Source organism: Delphinapterus leucas, chromosome 12 (genome assembly GCF_059928025.1).
Source record: "Delphinapterus leucas isolate spDelLeu-1000000601 "Yukka" chromosome 12, BTC_Dleu_Yukka2, whole genome shotgun sequence".
Taxonomy (NCBI): Eukaryota; Metazoa; Chordata; class Mammalia; order Artiodactyla; family Monodontidae; genus Delphinapterus; species Delphinapterus leucas.
Genome location: NC_143140.1, coordinates 3,149,281 through 3,163,667, shown reverse-complemented (window position 1 = coordinate 3,163,667; position 14,387 = coordinate 3,149,281).

The window sequence follows — 14,387 nt, the reverse complement described above, 5'->3', positions numbered from 1 at the left end:
AAGAAGCAGGGCAGTATGAGGCATGGGGAGCATGAGGAAAGGTGACTGGAAAAAGGTGTGCTCATCATTGTTCTGAGCTGGCGTAACTAGGCTACAGGGCTCAGCACATTCTCAGGCTGGAGATTTCGGCCCTCTGATGGCAGGAGGTCAAAAGGCACTTGCCCAGGTGGAAGATCGGTGGTCCTCTCCACTCTAAACCAGCTCAGCCTAACCAGGCACAGCTGATTCCAAGTTCCTGGACGATCACGGGACAGACATCTTATTGCTTATGCTACATGCTACTTGGAGGACGTGCAGGTGTTCAACCTACCTTGATGAGTGAAGACGGGATTTGGCTAATCATGACACATTGTTTCACCTCCAGGCGAGCAGAAGAGAGCTGTAGGCTGAGTCTGGCTCCTGGCACCTGGTATTGGAGGCAGGTGGTTTAAAAACGGGCTCTGCCACCCTCTGTGCGATATTAGGTAGATAGACTATTGAACCTTCCTGTGCCTGTTTCTCCACAAGCAGCATGGGGACGCCCAGAGTCCCTCTCTTGGGGGCTGTTATGAGGGTTCAGTGAGATATAGATGCATGCACAGGCACACGGGAGACACCCACTGTGTGTTCCCTTCGTGCTTATTTTTATTAGGACACCAGTATTGTTAGAAGATTTCTGGTTTGGACAACAAATTACATAGGTGGTCATTGCTATAGTTTATGCAACAGCAATTCACATTGCCATTTGCAAAAATGTAGTTGGTTGTCCAATGGGGATTATAAACATCCGTTTAACATGAGCTACTGAACAGATAGTTTACACAGTAGCTACTTTATTTAAAATCAATTCTCTTTGTTTTCTTAAGCAATTGTTAACCCCCAATTTCGTGAGTACTACCAAGTAAGTCACTTGAAAATCATCTAGAGCCATCTATTTCGCTTAGCAAGCCTAAAGCTATAGTTCAACCATTTTATTTACTGTTCTGTGACAAAAATTACTCTCAACAGCTATCCCCTGGATAAGTAATCAGCTAAAGCTAGTTTGACTGACTAAATCGATTTACTGAGTTAATAAGCCAGTTGTTTTAGAAAAGGTCTAATGCATATTTCTCGTCCATTCTGCATTAAACTATTTCCCATGCCTCAAATGTCTTTTTTCCCATTCGTACATACCCAAATTCCTACTTCTGTGCTGTAGGCCTTGGCTGAACTACACCTGCCTTCATTGAAACTTTTCTGCCCTGCACAATTGGAGATAATTTTAGTCTCCTCATGACTCCCACGGGGTTACCTCTGTTGTGACAATTGACTATTTGGTGGCATATTTTATTTTATTTTATTTGAAAAAGCCTTCCGTTCCTCCGTGCACATCAAACAGTGAATGCCTTCTCTTCGTACACCTGCATAACACTTTTCTGAACTCTTCTGCTCTGGGCAAGATTCATCAGTACACCAGGCAAACATAGTGAAAGAGGAGACAGTACTTGCGTTCTATTCAATTGGGTCTTGATACCTAAGTGTGACTCTTAACCAAGGATTACGCAGTAGTTAAGGACACAGATTAAAGTTGTTTAGGGTGTGTCCTAAAGTGTCAGTGGCAGAATGTAAGTCTCTACTCTGGAAATTGTAGACCTGAGACAGACTACTTCCCTAAACGTCATTTCCTACATCTGAGAAAGATAATAGTATCTACCTTGTAGTAGACCGAATAATACCATTGCCCCCAAATGTCCACATCCTACTCTCCAGAACCTGTGAATGTCACCTTAAATGGCAGAAGGCACTTTGCCAGTGGGATGAAAGTAATGGTTCTCAGATGGGAAGATTCTCCTGGACTACCTGGACGGGCCCAAATATAACCACTGGTGTTCTCGTAAGAGAAAGGCAGAGGGGATTTTTACCCCAAAGAGAATGTGATGATGAAGTTGGGGTTGGATTGATGTGGCCAGAAGTGAAGGAATGCTGGCGAGGAAACAGATTCTCGCTTAGAGCCTCTAGAAGGAGGATGGATGGCCCTGTTGACTCCTGGTTTCAGCCCAGGGAAACTGGTTTTGGACCTCTGTCTTCCAGAACCATAAGAAAATAAGTGTGTTTTGTTAGAAGCAAGCACATTTGTAGTAATTTGTTACAGCAGCCATAGCGAACTAATGCCTACCTCATAGGAAGTATTTCCCCAATTAAAATGTGTGACTGGAAACACACTTAGTGGCATGTGTGACACACACTAGTTATGCTACCGTAGGTCGTTCTTGGAAACTGAAGCCTTGGTTTTGAGGGATCATCAAAACCAGTACAATGGTTGCCATGTTTCTCCTTGTTCAGCCTGGTGACCAACCCGGTAGAGAGAGCTCCATCCTTTCCCACAGGACACAACCTGTGGGTACGTAGAGGGGAGCGGTTATGTCTCACTTAAGGCACCTTTTTCTTTTCCTTTCTACTTTTGTCTTCGTTAATCTTCATCCAACTGACCTTTCTAAATTTTACAGGAAACAAAACCATTTCTCAGTGGATTCAGATTCTACCCCAAGTTAACATTCCAACCAAGTTCTTGTTCTTCTGGGTCTCATCACCAGAAATTTCTGAGCCTAAACCTTCTCTAGTTTCTAGGATCACTCATTTTCTCATTTCTCCCTTCTCCTTTTAGTTCAGAGTCTTGTCAATTTAGTCCCTTCCCTAACCACAACTTATAATAAGGTGACACAGCAAAGTGATGAAAGTCTAGATGGTCTGGTTTTAATCCCGGGTTTTGCCACCTACTAACTGTGTGGCATTAGGCAAGCTATTCAACGTCTCTGAGCCTCAGTTTCCCCCCAAAAAGTGAACACTATGAATATTCCCTACCACTAGGGTTGCCATTATGAGGAATAAGTGAGTTAATATTTGGTAAGCCCTTAGAATAGTACTTGTTATAGTCTAAGCACTACAGTTGTGCTTGTTAATAATAATAAATGAAATTCCAAGCGTATAACTTACTCAATTTTCTGTCATAACTTTGAAGTGTTGGTCTATCTGTTGGCTCACGTTGCAGGTAAATGAGTCGAGGCATGGGCTGAGGCATTGCTACCACTGGGTGGTGTGTTCCCAGAACTGGGAAGAGCAGTGTGAAATGGGTAGTGGTTCTACTTGGAGACAGGGCAGACTGGAAAATGACAGCCTGGGAAGGAGGTGTGGTGTCCATAGCTTTGGTGTTAGAGGTGCTGCCTGCTGAAGCACCAGTGCCGGCCTAAGCGGTAAATGGGGTGCTGGGGTAAAGAGGAGCAGGATGGAAGATGACAGCCTGGGAAGGAGGTGTGGTGTCCATAGGTTCGGGGTCTGAGGTGCTGACTGCTGAGGCACCGATGCCCACCAAAGCCGAAAATGGGGTGCTGGAGAAAACAGGAGCAGAATAGAAGATGACAGCCTGGGAAGGAGGTGTGGTGTCCATAGGTTCGGGGTCAGACGTGCTGACTGCGGAAGCACCGATGCCTGCCAGGGCCGTCAATGGGGTGCTGGGGAAAACAGGAGCAGAATGGAAGATGACAGCGTGTGAAGGAGGTGTGGTGTCCATAGGTTCGGGGTCTGACGTTCTCCCTGCTGAAGCACCGATGCCCGCCAAAGCCGAAACTGGGGTGCTTGGGAAAACAGGAGCAGAATGGAAGATGACAGCATGTGAAGGAGGTGTGGTGTCCATAGGTTCGGGGTCTGACGTGATTCCTGCTGAAGCACCGATGCCCGCCAAACCCGTCAATGGGGTGCTGGGGAAAACAGGAGCAGAGTGGAAGATGACAGCGTGTGAAGGAGGTGTGGTGTCCATAGGTTCGGGGTCTGAGGTGCTGCCTGCTGAAGCACCGATGCCCGCCAAAGCCGTCAATGGGGTGCTGGGGAAAACAGGAGCAGAATGGAAGATAACAGCATGGGAAGGAGGTGTGGTGTCCATAGGTTCGGGGTCAGACGTGCTGCCTGCTGAAGCCCCGATACCCGCCAAAGCCGTCAATGGGGTGCTGGGGAAAACATGAGCAGAATGGAAGAGGACAGCCTGGGAGGGAGGTGTGGTGTCCATAGCTTCCATATTAGAGGTACTGCCTGCCTGATCTGAGAGCAGAGAGTGAAAGTGGGAGAGCTTCTTCCTAGATTCTAACTCCTCTGAATTTATAGCACTGGCTCAGCCTGGCTTTATGACATATCCATTGTACGTGTCACAGAGAAAGGGCGGGCGGGGCAGGGGGTGAGGCAGGGGTCACGTGCAAGCCCAGCTGGTGGCTTAACCCAGGCCCAAAGGGAAAGGGTGGGGCCCCTTCTGGACTTTCTAGTGGCTGGGACTTCTCGCTGTGGGTGGCAGGTGTTTGGCGCCAGCTGGGCCACCATGCGGAGACTGCTGGGGACTGTGGAAGCCTCCTCCAGAGCTCACCCTGCCTGGGGACTGGCTCTGCAGGCCCCTCAGCCCTGTGTATGTATCGGCCAGGCCTTCCCCACCACGGGGCCCAGAGGCCAGAGCCTGCTCAGACCTGAGGGCAGGAGGCAGCCAGAGCTTACCAGGGTGTGGGCCACCTCGTCCGGAGACCTCCCCAGCTTCTCTGCGAGACCTGGAGACAGGATCGCCTTCTCCAGGGCTGCTCAGCTGCCAGCATCACCATGAGCCAGGTGGCCAAGGTTTCTGAGCAGGAGATGCAGAGCCCTGATCCGACTGGATACTGCACCCCACGATGTCCCTTCCCGGCAGATAGGTTCTTTCTTCACTTCTTTTTTGAAATCTGGTAAAACAACATTTAAACCTTGGCCTGTCCTTCAGGGTATATAGATGGTAGTGGCTTAGCTGGGATTCGATCCAAGCCTGTGTGATTCCAGAGCTCGTGCTCTGGACTGTGGTGCCTCCTTATCGTATATGCTTCATGTGTTACTTGTTTTTCTTTTTCTCTTGTAGTCCTTATGGTACTTAGCCCTAAGTGCCATACCTGTAACGAACAGCTACACTGCCCTGTAGGAGGTCTTCTTTTGTTCAATGCATGAATTGGTCATCCACCACACTGTGTTCTAATCTCAGAAGATACAGGTCAGGGACCACCAGTTGTCAGCATGGCACCATTCCATATTTCTAATTGAGGCTTGAAGCCCGTATTTTCCCTTTGTCTAGTTTGAAGGATCCAGATATGTCAAGATGATATTCTAGATAAATCATGGGCTATCGTGAAAGAAATTCACCAGTGAATTGTTCCGTATGGATTAGAAGCCAGCTTCTCTGGCCTTCCTGGAGTATATCCAGTAAGGCGTCTCATTCATGTCTAGAAAGCAAATATATCATTTATTGCAACTTCAGCGTGGGGTGATGTATTGGTATAAAGTACGATCAACACAATTTGGTCATTGTGAGTATGCCAGCTGGGTCCACTCTTACTACAGATATGTAACTCTAGAGATTCTTATGCCCAAGAGAGGAGACATACTCTTGGCTGTCTAGGACAAGGGAAGCATGTGTTGTTATTCAGGAGCTGGAAGCTTCAGCATGACAGGTAGGAATTGAACAATCCTGGTCTACACATCACTTGACCTTGCTTAAAACTTGTTTCTTTGGCTTGCTTCATTGGAGTGTTTTCTCCCTCCTGGGGCTGACATTGTCTGTTATGTATCACGCATGTGACATGTAGAAGTTTCAGAACCCAAAATCATATAGATCAGTAAAAATGTATATATATATATATATATATATGTATGTATGTATATATTTTAAAACCTATTGAAACTCACACTGGACATAATTCATATATTCCAAAATCAGTTTGACCCTCTGCTCATGAGATTCTTTTTATGGTATGTCCCAGCAAATCTGGGCTTCCATCCCCAATAAATGTTGGGGTTGGAGGACACAAAAGCTTTTGCTCAGACCTAAATTCTGTCTGAACAAAAGGGAAATATTATAAGCCCTTTGTAACCTCTCCAAGAGCAGAAATGATTTACAGCTGTGGCATTGAACCATAATTCCTCGATCTCCTTTGAGAAGAGTTCAGTTAGAAACAATGTCTTGATTTTTGTTTCTTTTGTTTCTTCCCTGTTTTCTTGTCTTGCTTACCAACAATCCATTGTAATTCATGAGTTAGTATGGCAGCAGGCTGAGTGTTCCCTGGAGCTCATTAAATGAACTGTTTTTCCTAAAATGACGTTTTGTCTCCTTGTTTTCAGCCCCTCTTCTTTCCTCTGCCCTTTACTATAACCGGAGCTCAGCAAAAGCTGAGTGGCTTTGTGCAGACCTTACTTAGGTTCAGCCTTTTTTTCTTCATTATTTTATTCACGGCTCCTCCATTTCATTGTTTGCCTTCTCGAAATGTGTTGAAATCTTTCTGTGGTTGATGACTTCCAAAATATCTTGGCTTTTATTGGTTGATTAATTTTGGTATTTCTACAGTTTTATTGAGATATGGTTTCAGGAGGAACAGAAAGTAAATATATTTCCTAGTCTGCCATCTTGAGCTGAAAATCCCTGTGGATTTTAGCATCCAGTGTTCCCATGGGAAAACACCCAACCATGGCATTAATGGATGTAACACTCAAGATTTCAGCTTTTCTTGAGCAATCACTAAGGATTTAATATGTGGTCATTTCTAATGGGGAAATAATAACTATCTCATGACGTTGATTTGGGGATTAAATTAGATAATGAACATGAAAATGCTTTGTAAGATTTAAAATTCTGTAAAAATGTTTTTGTTATTATTTGATTTGTTGCTATTTCAACTTCACTTGACAGTTGTTTATGACCTTGCCTATGTGAGAAAATGCCCTCTGGGTTACTTTTTTGAAAGCCAGAATGTATTTTTCAATAGCTCAACGGAACTGGCATCATTTGTGAAGGTTTAGGGTGAACGGGTAAATGTTTCTTGACCCCTATCACTTTACAGTGTTTTCAGGAACGAACTGACTCATGTATTCCTCTTCCAAATTTGGTTGAGGACCTCCTACCAGCCACATGCTTTACATCAGGTGTTGGAAAGCATCTTCTGGATTTTAAATATCTTAGGCTTTGTGGGCCATATACAGTTTCTGTAGCTTCTCCTCCTCTTTCTTCTTCAACAAGCTTTCTGAACGTGAGAACCGTTATTAGCTCACAGTCCCACAGATCCAGGCTGAGAGCCTGATTTGATTTGTGGCCATTATTTGTCGATTCCTGCCCTGCGTCCTCATTGAGGAGGGGGACCAGGTTTGAGTAATCACTTCTTTGAATCAACTGTTGGTCTTCTGGGGCTTGTCCTTGCTCTCCTACAATCTCTAATCAACGTGGCATCCAGAGAGATCTTGTTAAAACATAAGTCAGATCATGTCACTCAAATTTCTTCAGTGGCTTCTTCACAGAAAGTGCAAAGTCCTCAGAGTGCCTCCACAGACCTAGAAATCTGGGCCTCTGTTTCCTCTCTGAGTGTTTCCTTCTCCTCTCCAATTTGCTCGCTCTGTTTTTCACACGCTGACATCCTTTCTGCTCCTTGGATACTCCAAGCCTACTCTTGCCTCATTGACTTTCTGCCGCAGGCCAGCCGCAGAAAGAGGATTTCACCGCCCAGGGTCAGAAGGGAAGGGGTAAGGAACTGAAGTAGCACCGACGAATGGTGTCAGAAGCCCATGCGGTCAGAAGGCTGCAATGAGAAGCCTACTCACTGCAACAAAGAATAGACCCCCGCTCGCCAAAACTAGAGAAAGCATGCATGCAGCAATGAAGACCCAATGCAGCCAAAAATAAATAAATAAAAAATAAAGTATAGAATCTTAAAAATAATCTATAAAGGATATTACAAGAATAGAATCACAGGCCAGTTTCTCCTTTGAACATGCATGCAAAATGTGTAAAGAGAAGCACAAACTGTATCCATGGTATGTAAAACAATCATATATCAAAATCAAAGTAGCTTTATTCTGGCAATGCAAGGTTGCTTTAATGTCCAAACATGAAACTGATCCCAGGAATGAATTAGAGTGGGAAAAAAGTCATTTAAAACTGAAATCTTGGGACTTCCCTGGTGGTCCAGTGTTTAGAACATGGCGCTTTCACTGCTGGGACCCTGGGGTCCAATCCCATGTCAGGGAACTAAGATCCTGCAAGACATGAGGCAGGGCCACGAGAAAAAAAAAAGGAAAGAAAGAAGTCTTAACCAGGAGAAGCACAAGATCGAATAAACATAACAGATAACACCTTATGAAAAGTAGGTGAAGATTATGGAATATTCTAAAATTTAAAACAGAAAGAACCTTTTAAAGATTCAAAAGGATGTGGCAAATATTGTACATAGGCAAAAATAAAATGAAATAAAATATACAAATGATGGGAGCCCAAAATTCCAGATGCCCAAGTCCTGTCTCTGAAGATTCTCATTCAATGGGTTCAGGATTTCCTCTATATTTATAAAGCTACAGGTGATTCTGGTACGATTCACAGACACAATGTAAAGCTTCTCTTTTACAGGAAAGAATACCAGATTATTTTGTTATCTTATAGTTATACTAACAGGTTGTACTATTGACGGATAAGTCTGCTGTCAAAATGCACCCCCACTAGGGATAAAAAAGGAACTAGTAGTCTCTACTGCTACTTGGTGGCAGCATGCATGTATTGCAAGGGCAATTATTGTAGGAATCCAAATTAGTGGAACATTTTAGAATTGGAAGGCTACATACAGATCACCTAGTCAAGCTTCCAACTATTATAGTTGTAAAAACTAAGGCCCATATAAATGAAATGATTTATCTCCAAAGAGCATTAGTGAAAGTATGAAGTAACAAATACCTCTGAAGTTTTAAATTAGTGCTGTTTTTATCAATCTCGAGTATTAGCTTCAACTTCAGTGTGACAGATTTGGGATTGAATCCTTGCTCATGTTTACTGATTGCGTGCCTTTTAGTAAGTTACTAAAACACATTTTTTTAAAAATAGACGTATTTATTTATTTATCTTTGGCTGCCTAGGCTCTTCGTTGCTGTGCGCAGGCTTTCTCTAGTTGCAGTGAGCGGGGGCTACTCTGTTGCAGTACGCGGGATTCTCATTGTGGTGGCTTCTCGCTGTTGCTGAGCACGGGGTCTAGGTGCGTGGGCTTCAGTAGTTGTGGTTCACGGGCTCTAGCACGCAGGCTCAGTAGTTGTGGCACATGGTCTTAGTTGCTCCGTGGCATGTGGGATCTTCCCGGACCAGGGCTCAAACGTGTGTCCCGTGCACTGGCAGGTGGATCCTTAACCACTGCGCCAACAGGGAAGCCCTACGAATACACTTTTAACTTTGCTTTTCACGTATGTAAAATGGTGAGCCTTGACTGATCTAGAACATGAGATAACCTAGCACTGTTCTTAACACATATATGTAGTTAAATTTTTTTGGCTCTCATCCCTCTTAAGCAGCCTCTATCCTCTTAATAAGGAATGTGTCTTTCAGCTAGCAGAGCACCCCAGAGCTGACCACATTCTGGCAAGAGATATAGGATTCTTTTTCTTACTGGGGGTTCTTTATACCTGATATTTGAACTGCACTTAAACATGAACAACTCTTGTTTATACTGTATTAATGGATTTGATGGATGAAGTTTAGAAAGTAATATGCAGGAATTGAGCTGCCTTACTCTCAAGAAATATAATTCGATAGCGGTGGCTAGAACGACAAACAGTGTTTGGACAGGGAGTCCATATTGGATGTGAACTTGCTGTACTCCCTCCCATTCGTCTATTAAGAATAAATAGAATCCTTTCAAAATGTGTTTTAAAGGGCAGTTATTTCTTTCTGCCTCATTTAAGTTACCTGCAAGAAAAAGACAATCTCCTGAATCCTTGTTTAATAGGCTTTTAATATAAATCAGCTAATTTTTTGCAACATTTCCCAAACTTTTCATTATCCAATTGGCTGAGGCTTCTCAACGATTATCATTTCACAACAACATCTCCATCTTCAGCTTCTTTCAATGAATTGGCCTAATAGATGTGCCATTAAAACAGAGCTTCACTCTCAACGTATTTTTAATTTTGTATTCAAACAGTATGAAGGATTCAGCTGTAACAGTGAGTGGATTTCTGATACATGCTACATGATGGATACAACTAAGTGAAAGAAGTCAGGCATGAAAGGCTACATATTGTATGGTTCCATTTATATGAAATGTCCAGCAGTGGCAAATCCATACACACAGAAAAGATTATACATTAGTGGTTGCCAGGGGTTTGGAAGAGAGGGAAATTGGGAATGACTCCTTAAAATGGGTGTAGGTTTCCTCTTGGTTGATGAAAATGTTTTGCAGCTAGGCAGTGGTGATAGTTGCACAGCATTTTGACAGTAGTAAATTCCACTGAATGGTACAGTGAATTGTAAAATGATCCAAATGGTGAATTTTGTGTTATGTTCATTTTACTACAATAAAAAGGGGAAAGAATTGGAGAAAGACTTAGAGTTTGGGAAACTAAGGTGAACTGGTCAAGAAAATGACAGCTCTATTATTCAGTTTTCTCTCAGCTCTCCCAGTGCATTATTAATCCTCAGCAAAAAGTAGCCTGAACTTGTAGATGATAGCCATTCAACACAGTCCAGGGAAAAGTAAATAAAATAAAACCCAACTCTTCTTCTTTAACACATGTATGAAAGGTTAACTTGCTGCTCAGCCACGTGGACGTACATGAAGACGTTTCACTTTAGGTGTCCTCTACTTCAGTACTGTACTCACTTTAGCTCATTCACACGTGTAGGCAACAGCATTCCTTAATTCGATGGAATCTGCAGCACTGGTTGTGATCTGTGTCATGAAAAGAAAAGGAAAGGTGGCGCAGAAGCCAAGGGAAGAGATTTTCAAGACAGAGACGTTGTTTAAGGTCTAACTCGGCTTGGCGGTCACAAAGATATGGATTGAGAAGTAGTCCCCTCGACGTGTCAACAGAGAAATCATTGGGGGCTTCAAGGAGGTCAGTTTCACGGGAGTAGTGGGGCAGAAAACAGATCGCAGTGTAGACGGGAGGGGAGAAATGGGGGGCAAGTCAAGAAATTGATGGCAAAGGGAAAGAAGGGAGGGGTGGATAGGAGGACAGGAAAATGGAATGGAGGAGAGCATTTCCTTGTGGCTCTTTAATATGGCTGGGAGGGGCCAACAGAGAAGGAGAGCGTGAAGATGTAGGAAGAGGGGGTGGCATCCCGAGACCAAGGAGGACTGGCCCCTGTCTTCAGCTCCCACCAGCTGGATGTTCCCTTCCTCTAGCTTTCCACGTAGGCTGTGGAAGTTGCCCCTTGCCTCCTTGGATCAGCTGCCCTTGATTCGTTCGTCCTTTTCTTATTTCTCAGCACATCTCGGTCATACGTTATGTGAAGACAAACAAATCACCACTGATGCTTAATTTTCTTGAAAAATCCCCCAGGCAGGTACCATTTTGGAGAACTACATATTGTGCCTCAGAAAGCCAAAGTAGCCCATTTTTCCTCTGTCATTGAGAGAGACTGCTGTTTCTTGGAGAACCTGATGAAGAGGGTGACTCGCACTTAGGAATAACGTTGCTTGAAAGGTGCAAAAGGTGAGGTAGTTTGGCTATGAGGGGCCTCTGAGGCCTGAGACTTCCTGAGAGATGGCAGACTCACAGCTCCCATTTCCCTCTGACCCTGGGCTATGAGCTCATCAAATGAGATGGTAAATAAAATCACTGACATGGTTTAAAGGATAATTTTGTTCTCTCTTTTTCACTCAGAGCAAATTGAATGGAACTTGCATACAACATACGGATGAAACATCTATACGAAGGGGCTTGACCATATCCTCATGGTTCCCCTTCCCTTTTCTACATCTGGCCCCTTTAGCTCTGCAGACTTAACGCCACACCATCAGTCCACCCAGTCGGTCCGCTGAATGTCTCTTCCTCCTTCACATCTGGTCCTTGTCGTCACCTTGTTCTCCACTACCGCCCCCTGCAGTAGCTGTTAGGTCCAGAGCGGTTGGTTCACTGTGAGCAAGTAACCGTCAACTCCATGGACGGGTGGAAGTGACTTGGCAGCCGGGATGCGCCCACCCTGAGTTCATTATACCAATGAGGGTCAAGGAGAATGGGGATGCAGCTGGTCTGCAGAGCCCCAGCAGTTCTGAGACACATGCCCCTGGATCCAAACGTTGCTCCATACCCAGCCTTGCCTTTCTTTTTGCTCTCTCTTGACTCCATCCAGGTTTCTGCTCTCCTTGTCCCTTTGGGGAGGGAGGCCAGTACCAGCCCAGGTGTAGTCCCCCAAAGCTTCCTACTTCCAAGCATTACGTAGGCTTCTATATCCACTTGCTTGGGTTGCCCTGGTATTCGTGCCCACAAGTTGAGTGGTTTATGCCCTAGGTTCTCTTTTCTGGCAAGAATGTGCCTAAAAATCTCCACCTCTGGTTTGGTGGCCCCTAAACATTCCCAGTCAGTTTTGGTGAGGGGACACTTGGTGACAGTGTTGTCTTTCGAAATGAGTAGTTCCGTTACCGACAATACTTTGCTCCCCATACATTATTTATAAGGTTTCCCTGTTTGTATGTGCAAACTCTTTGTGTGTATATTTTGAGAAATACATTGTACAGGCCTCTTTTTTATTTCTTCCACACACCCCAGAGATGTCATAGAGGCAGTACATGTGTCCAACTTTCTGAGAAATTGGAACAATCAAGACTTACCTGTATGGAATGCTGTTAAAGATGTCAATTCCCGCGACAGTACCTTTCATCTGACACACTTAGGGACTGTTAACAGGCTAAAAGTAGTAAAAGACGTGGATAGAGAGAATTTTCATTATCTTGTGCTCTGAAATCTTGGATTTTCACTGGTTTGAATGGGCCTGAAAATGTATTTTTGTTAGTAGGGACATAGAAGCCTCTAGCGGTATTCTTAATAAAGCAAGGTGAGTTGTAAGCAATCATCTGATGGAGGGTAAATGTACCACACTCCAGTTTAAGAGAAATACAATATAAAAGTTTTACCATGGAAGAAAATCTTTATATGATCTTTTGTAAAAAAAAACCTTCAAGAAACGTAAAGACATGACACCATATTCAGTTTAAAGTCAGTGACTTGTAAGCAAGGCAAAGCAAAGACAGTCTGATTAAGGCCGTTGCATTGTTCTGGCATTTTTGAGGTCTCACCCATTTCTGTGGCCTTTTTAGAACCTAAGCTTCTAGGGCACAGAGAACTTCATCTCGACGTAGGGCTGAGCAAATGCACGGAGCATTTCTCCATAAGTAGGCATTAAATTCTAAGTCCAGAAGGGGCCTTGAGATGCCCTCTCTTTACTCCTTGGTAGAACTGTTTTAACCATCCCCCGAAAACAGATTTTTTTCTTTAAATCTCAAAATTCAGAGATTCCACAATCAGAACTTACTTCTCATATTGCCTTGTGGTCTGCTGTGGGCATCTGTCGAATGGTGTGAACTCTGCGTGGGGAGCCTGGCCTACCCTCCAGGCCCACGGTTTGGGCTGCGGTGGTGCCATGCTGTGCTCAGGGGCCTTCATTTTTGGAAGTCTGGGCTCCAGTGAGCCTTGGTCATGTTCTTTTATGGAACCTTGGGTGCTAGACCACTCTGACCCTCAGTCTCATTTGCAGGTTCTGGGGAGGATTAAATGAGCTCATGTGATATCCAGGTGACTGAGGCAGAGTCGGCTCGGGATGAACCTTTGCTTCGTTTTCATTAGCCGTGGAGAAGACGATGACAGCTTGGTGCCTCTCCAACTTTAATATGGGTATGCCTCTCTTGTGGATCTTGTTAAATGCAGGCTGGTATTCAGTAGTTCTGGGTGGGGCCTGGATTCTGGCTTCTAACAAGCTCCTAGGTGACGGTGACGCTGAGGGCAAGGGTTTGGCACCTGTGTTTCTCCCTTTCCGGAAGAGCAGGATGTCTGCCCCGCCCCCACCCCGAGAGGAGAAAACATCCGCAACGTGACTACTAGGAACCAGCATCCCTCACAGGCAAGGGACCTGTACCACTGCTCCCAACCATTCTGTCTGTGGTGCAGCAAGCCAAAACACTGAAATGCTGAGGTTTGCAGCAAAGAGGAGGTTTATTCACAGGGCAGCCAAGCGAGGACGTGACGTGACAATAGGTCTCAAATCCGCCTCCCCAAAGGCAAGGGGCTTTGGGTATCTGTGGGATAAAGAATAAAGAAGCAGGGCAGTATGAGGCATGGGGAGCATGAGGAAAGGTGATTGGAAAAAGGTGTGCTCATCATTGTTCTGAGCTGGCGTAACTAGGCTACAGGGCTCAGCACATTCTCAGGCTGGAGATTTCGGCCCTCTGATGGCAGGAGGTCAAAAGGCACTTGCCCAGGTGGAAGATCGGTGGTCCTCTCCACTCTAAACCAGCTCAGCCTAACCAGGCACAGCTGATTCCAAGTTCCTGGACGATCACGGGACAGACATCTTATTGCTTATGCTACATGCTACTTGGAGGACGTGCAGGTGTTCAACCTACCTTGATGAGTGA